General features: G+C 49.3%; 1 protein-coding gene across 4 annotated transcripts in view; it reads right to left on the bottom strand.

Annotated features, from left to right (window-relative positions):
• SCMH1 (sex comb on midleg homolog 1 (Drosophila)) overlaps positions 1-7,229 on the bottom strand; it is a 66,904-nt gene that overhangs the window by 21,175 nt on the left and 38,500 nt on the right. The window lies entirely within an intron of this gene.

Here is a 7,229-nt window from a genome sequence, read left to right as displayed (position 1 = left end):
AAAGAGAGTGCAATAAAAGATTGATACCAGGATGGCACAACTGTGGGTATATACAGAGATTATTAAGATTTCTTTAATGAGGATTTTATGAGCAGTTACTGTGAGCAAGGACTCATTCCCCTGGCACAAGGAAGCTGTGGCTGCCCCATCCCTGGAAGTGTCCAAGGCCAAACCGGACGAGGCTTGGAGCAACCTGGTCTAGTGGAAGATGTCCCTGCCCATGGCAGAGGGTTGGAATGAGATGACTTTTAAGGTCCCTTCCAACCCAAATAACATGGTGCATCCAGGATCCAGCCCCATTCTGCTTGTCACATGGGCAGGGAAAGGTTTAGTTTTAATTTTATTTCCTTGTTTTTTTTGCATTAGCATTCTGTATCAGAAGCTGGGAAGAAGCACATAGCCATCAGGACCTACCTGACTTCCCAAATAAGGACTTTTTTTGTGTCAGGCAGACACAGGAAATGTGGGAGAAATAGGGTTTTACTACTCCTTGTCTGAGCTGTTAATATTAACAGCAAGATTATTTTGCTGGTAAGAAAATGAATATGATAGCTCAGGCACTTCTTACAACTGATGGTACTTCAGGAGTGTCACCTGCTCCAGGTGACATCTGACACTGAGCTGCAGGGAAGCATGGCTTATGTAAGGCCGGTGCTGATCATGGAATCGTGGGGCCTCTGGCCTCAGGTGTGCAACGACTGATCTCAGCAGAGAAATGTTTGTATTAAACCCGTTATTACAATCCCATGAGTTGACAGAACAAGAATAAACACAGATAAAATGAACAGGTTGCCCAGAGAAGCTGTGGCTGCCCCTGGATCCCTGGAAGTGCCCAAGGCCAGGCTGGACAGGGCTTAGAGCAGCCTGGGACAGTGGGAGGTGTCCCTGCTCATGGCAGGGGGTGGAATGGGATGGGCTTTATGGCCCCTTCCAACCCAAACCATTCCATGATTCCATGATTCTAAAACTCTCCATACTTCAAAGAAACTGTTAAACATCCAAGGGATGTGGAAGCCAGGGCAGGGAAGAATTTCATCTGAGATCTGCTCAACGCTCAGTGTCTAAACCAAGCTGAGGTTTCTCCAACCTGGAGGAGAAATTGAGAATTCTACAGACAAGCTGTGAAGCAAACCCATGCTGTCAGTTTTACTAGTAACAAACCCACAGAATGGTGCATTTGGGAAGTTGGCATGCAGTAGGCAGAGCAGCTGGACTGCACCCTTTGCTCCCAGGCTGGGACCACATCACTGGGAACCCAGTGCCAGGAAAAAGGAGACTGCTCTCAGATGAAGTCCTGGGGTGCAAGCTTTCACTGTATAATTTTATGTTAAAAAATTATTTCATCTTTTGGTGAAATAAATGCAAGAAAATCTGTTGCCCACTTCAGCTGTAAAGACAGTACAGGTAATAGTAATTTGACAGGCTTGAAGAATTGGTTTTGGGATTTGAGGAATAAAAGCCCATAACTGGGTGCATGCAGATCCCTTGATGGGACTTCTCGTGTCATTCAGCCACCCCAAGGAATTCCCACCCTGTGCCCCTGGCAGCACAGCTCCAGCTCTGCTGCAGCTGCTGCAGGGGTGGAGGAGCTGCCACAGCAAGGGACGCTGTTCACCAAACAGGCTAAATTACATCTAAATGTGCAGCCAGCTCAGGACAGAGAGACACAGACTGTGACCTGGATTGGTGCTGTGTGCCCAGCAGTACTGCTGAGCACAGCCCTGAGCACAGCCCTGAGCACAGCCCTGCGCACAGCCCTGGACAGGCACTGATGTTTTCCCTGGGGCTGATTCCATCAGACTGATGCAATGCAATTTTTCTGACCCGGAGTGATTTAATGAAATGAGGTCTTATCCTCCCATGATCCAGCAGACTTGCCTGGCTTTTTGTTGGATTTGAACCAGAATCTGACCAAACACCAGCCTGTGTTAGTACATTTCTCTTGCCCTGCCAGCCAGATGCACTGAGCTGTGTGAGAAGGAGACACCAAGAGCTCCAGAGCAGAGTCCTCCCACCAGCTGCACCCACACATCAATGGTGCAGCCCCCAAAACACAGCTGGCCACACTCTGCCTCAGCCCCCCAGCACCACTCCAGTGACTGGATGCTTCCTAAAGGAGCCTGAAGTTTCTTTTCAGGTGCCTGTTATTTTTCTACAGCATTTCAGCCCCTGCTGTCATGCAGATGTGGTCCAGAAACATGGGACTGCTGTGGAGGGATCAGTGCCCAGCACTCAACCCTGCCTGCATTCACCCCAGCACCCACAGAGCTCCAGAGGTGAAAATAGCTGTGCCCAGCAAGCAGTATTATCTCACAGCTCCAACCACTGTCTGCACCCAAGTCTCCTTTACCTGCCAAAAGCTTCCATTTATTGCATCTTATTATTGCTATTATTACATCTTAATTATTAAGGATCTAAAGCTATCAAAGAGTGTCCAAAGAAGGACCAAAAAGATGTTGGAAGGTCAGGAGGGGCCACAGGAGGAGCAGCTGAGGGCTCTTGGTGTGTCCAGCTGGAGCAGAGGACACTGAGGGCAGAGCTCAGCAGGGGCTGCGGCTCCTCCCGAGGGGCAGCTCCGATCTCTGCTCCTGGGACAGGGACAGCACCCAGGGAGCAGCTGGAGCTGGGCCAGGGCAGGCTCAGGCTGGAGAGCAGGGAAAGGTTCTTCCCCCAGAGGCTGCTGGGCACTGCCCAGGCTCCCCGGGGAATGGGCACGGCCCCGAGGCTGCCAGAGCTCCAGGAGCGTTTGGACAGCGCTGCCAGGGATGCCCAGGGTGGGGCTGTTGGGGTGTCTGGGCATGGCCTGGGGCTGGAATCCGTGATCCCTGTGGGTCCCTTCAGCTCACGATGTTCTGTGATTCAGCTGGTGACAGTGCCAGCTCAACAGTGAGCAGCTGCCAGAGACATTCTCACTTTCTTCTTCCTTGTACAAGCTACTGAGAGGAACCACATTTTCAGAAAATCAAGTGGGGCCTCTCTTATTTAAAAAATCAACAATTTGCTGTTGCTGAGTAAAGCAGCATCTCTCTGTGCCACAGCTTTGGTGCTCACCTAAGCTCTGAGCAATCTAACCAGAGCTGGCCTTGCTTTGGAGGAGTTGAGCCATGCAACCCTGAGATCCCTTCTGACCTGAATTATTCAGGGATCTGAACTCATGGTTACTTCAGCTCATTAAGGGGACAGAAAACTAATCATTGGAAATTTTCTGCTGGCTGAACTGTCTTGTTTTGGATCACACAGGCATCCAGGACAATGGCAGACACAGAGGGGGAGGCTGGCTCTTTGCTGGGCTGGCTGGCATCGGATCCATTTGCCAAAGTGAGAAACATCACCCTGAAGATGCAGGATCAAACACGGCTGAACTCAGAGCCGAAGAGAAGTTGAGCACCACTGATGATGTCATTCATCCCTGAAGGATTAGTTTAAACAATAGTTCTGAGCTTTCTGCAGAAACAGAGACTTGACAGAGGATTCCTGATTTCAGGCTCTACTTCCTAATGCCAAAATATCCCCTGTCAGCTGATACATGGCACCTGCAGCTGCCCGCCACACTGTGACTGAAACTGTTACTTACAGGACACTCTGCCATCCACACTCTGAGGATTAGTCAATGCTAGGAAGCAGCATTTGTCACCCTTCAGCTTATCTCAGGCTTGTCACAGCTTGAAGAAGACAAAATTATGTCCTTGGGACAAGAATTACAAAGTCAAAACATGTAGAAAAATATGGAACAAAGAAAAGTTGAAGTTGCAGAAGGGTTTCCTGCCTTTCTCTCTTATTTACCAGGGTCATTTACCAAGAGCTGCAGGAGCACAAATCCCAAATTCCCATTTTCCGTGCCAAGGGCTCTGTACTCTCGGATGCAGCCACAGATCATGTTCTTCTCCCTGGAGATCTCCGTAGTGGCCCTGCAGTGTCCTGAAGTGCAGGGGGAGGTTTCTGAGCACACCACTCATGCCCACTCCAAAGCCCCTCTGATGGATGTCCTGCAGGCCACCCCTCCAGTGGTCCTTTGGTGCTCACTGCCCCTTGTCCCATCTTCAGCACTTCATGGGCAGAAGCAGCACTCAGAGGTGGGTTAAAGAGACCCATTTAAGATAAGCAAATTTGTCAGAGACCAGAAATCTTGTTGAGATCTGGCTGAATCCCTCCTTGCATGAGGCATTTCAGTCCTAGACATCCTGAAGGCTGGAGCTGGACAGGAACCAGAGTAAAAGGTGAAAGCTTCAAATCCTTGTGATTCTTCCCAAAGCAGAGACCGTCATCACTGACCACCATGAGCACAACTGGGACAGAAATACAAGCCCTGGGAAGGCTCCAGACATGGACTGTCCTGAGCTCTGAGCAGATGTGGCAGACACAACGCAGGAGAAAGGGTTGGAGCATGGGTGGGAGACATGGGCTCCTTGCAAAGACAGGGATTAAGAACACGACTCCAAATCCTGGAATTTAAAGGTGAGAAGGCAATTATTCTAATAATTCAGTATTTCTTGCAGGGATTCGTGCTCTCCAGTTGGAAATGCCTGCTTGAGCAGAGACTAGAGGAGATATCCCACACAGCGCAGGGATCCAAGTGCTGCAGGATTTGGTGTGTTCTACCTGTTCTCATGATCAGCTCTCTAAGATACACTTTCTTTTTACACAAGGTTTGTCTACTTGCAGGTTTTGACTACTGAAATAAGGTTCTTTTATCCACTAATCCCCTGGCCAGTGGTGACACAGTAGCACACAAAGAAACCCAAACCCACAGTCCCCAAAACTCTCCATCCTGCTCATCCTGACCACGGGGGTGCATTATGATGTCTTTTTTGGGCAGGACATCCACATGTACATGAAGACCTGTTACTTCAAACTAAAGCAATGCCTTGCACATTTATTGAACCTGAGACAGTCTCTGAACATTCATCATCAGTGTCCCATTTCTAAAAGGCTTAGAAATCTGCATGGTCTGGAGCAGCACTTCTCCTAGTTGTTGGCATGCACTCGGATGAGCTCTGTCACTGCAGATGCCACTGTTACATCCCTCAGCACAAGCTGTGCCATTTTTTAGGGTTGTTTTATTTGTTTTTCCAGTTGTTCTATTTATCAAAATAAAACAACTGGGGGAAAAAAGTCTCAAGAGTCACAGTGATACCAGCGACTGCTGTTTGCTATTTGCACAAGTGTCACATTTTCAGTCTCACAGCAGCATTCCCGTGTGCCCTAAACCGTACTGGCAACTACACCCAGTGCTCCCTGAAGCAGCACAGCAGGGATCCTGCAAACCTTGGCAGGTGTTCCCAGCACCTTGCACCACGTCTCAGAGGTGTTGGGCAGCACATGACAACCCGAGCTTCAATGACTTGCCTCAAGTGCCAGAGCAGTCACCGAACTGCAAAGCAGCCCAAATGTCCCACCTCTGATTGTAACCACACACAGAGACGTGGAAAAGAGCTGGAGACTGTGGTTGGTGCTACTGGAGCTGAAGACAAAAACCCTATTCTGGACCTACAGGGTCTGCTTGCACAACTAAACAACAGAACTTGGGACCCTAGAGACCTCTCCATCTCCAAGGCTGCCCTTGGTGCATCTCCGTCTGCCCCATTCACCCAGACACTTGCTAAACCCAAGCAGATAATTCTACCCAAGCACAAGGTACATCTGCTAAAACATTTTCCAAAACAAAACAGAAGCTTTAACTCAATAACACAGCCCCCAAGAGGAATCTGAGCCACTTGGGCAGCATCAGTCCAGCTACTGCAACAGAAACCTGGAGGGGTCTGGACTGGCCAGAGACCACGTGGAAGGATGTGACACAGCCCATCTACCTCCAAGATCCTCACCAAAGGCTTTGACAACACCTCCAGAGCCATGGGATAAGAAGAAAGGTTTCTAAAGGCATAAATCAAGGATTACAAGAGGTAGGGGTAAAGACTCATTCTTGAAGAGAAGAGATATCTATGCGGGGAATACAGGGAGGTGCACCGGGATCCACACTGCTCATCCATGAGCGACCTGATCAGGGGATGAGAGCTCAGAAAGTCTAAGGATTCACCCTTCCAGGGCAGGCAGGACTGTGGCAGCCCATGAGCAGAGACTGAGTTTAAGGGAGAGAACACAGCAGGTGATAAACAGAAAGCAGTGAGTGTGGAGAAACCCCCTCCTGCCTTCATCTGCACAACCCTGGGCTCTGAGCTGCCTCGTGCTCCTTCAGGACAGAGAACTTGGGCTGCAATGCTCACTGAACAAGAACAGCAGAGCAGCGGCCGGAAAGAGCCACAGACAAAGCTTCCACTTTGGAAAAATGAGAGACCAGAACCCTGGATGTCACCAACTGAATAGAAATCCTCGTTTTACTGATTCAAATCAAGCAAAAAAGTCCCCAAACATGCAGCTGATGCCTGGATTCTCATTTCCACAGAGTTCCAGACTTTCTGGGGATATTTCATCCAGGGCTCAGCTCTGCCTTGCCTGCTGCACACAAGGATCCCCCAGACTGCCCTTCACTGGTCCTATCAAAACTCATTGGTCACACTGAGCATTTTGAGAGTTCCTTCACACTGCTTTGGCTCTTCTGCACACAACATCCAACAGCTTGTAATGGTTTTAATCAGTTTCCAGCATCCTTTCAGAGGCAGTAACTCTTATTGTTACTTGGCAGTTATTGATGCATTTTAGGGTATAAACATCCATGTGCAGATATTCCTCAGTGAGGGGAAGTGCTCTGAGACACAGCACAGTGTCAGGATGTGCCACACAACAGACGTATCCCCCAAACTGCCCTGGGGTCAGCACCATCCCTGCTCTGCTGAGGGCAAAATAAACATAGAGAAGTGGCTGGCTCGTGATCAGAGACACACAGTGACAGCCTGTGCAGAGCAAGGATACCCAAACTGTTGTCCTCAGCAAAAGTCGTGTTCAGTTTTGTGCTGAGCACACACATTTCCTTAGTCCCAAACCCAAGTCTTCATTGCTCCCCCACACAGGAAAGAAATTAAGTGCACTGTACCCACTGAGTAGCATTAGGAAATGAATGGGGAAACCGAGTCACACATCTTTCCTATAAAACCCTGCAAAGTCTGGCACTTGGACAGGGAAAATGGCCTCCTGTCCCACCACTGGAGCTGCCAAGCAAGTTCTCTCTCAACAGCAGCTCAAAGCACCTCATGCCTCAGCACATTTACTGTGGAACATCTGCACAACCAGCCACAAACCTCTCAGGCTGCCAATTACACATCTGAGGCCTGGAG

Source organism: Corvus brachyrhynchos, unplaced genomic scaffold (genome assembly GCF_000691975.1).
Source record: "Corvus brachyrhynchos isolate BGI_N302 unplaced genomic scaffold, ASM69197v1 scaffold454, whole genome shotgun sequence".
NCBI classification, from domain to species: Eukaryota; Metazoa; Chordata; class Aves; order Passeriformes; family Corvidae; genus Corvus; species Corvus brachyrhynchos.
The sequence above is the reverse complement of the archived record's forward strand: the minus strand, read 5'-3'. Positions and strand labels throughout refer to the sequence as shown.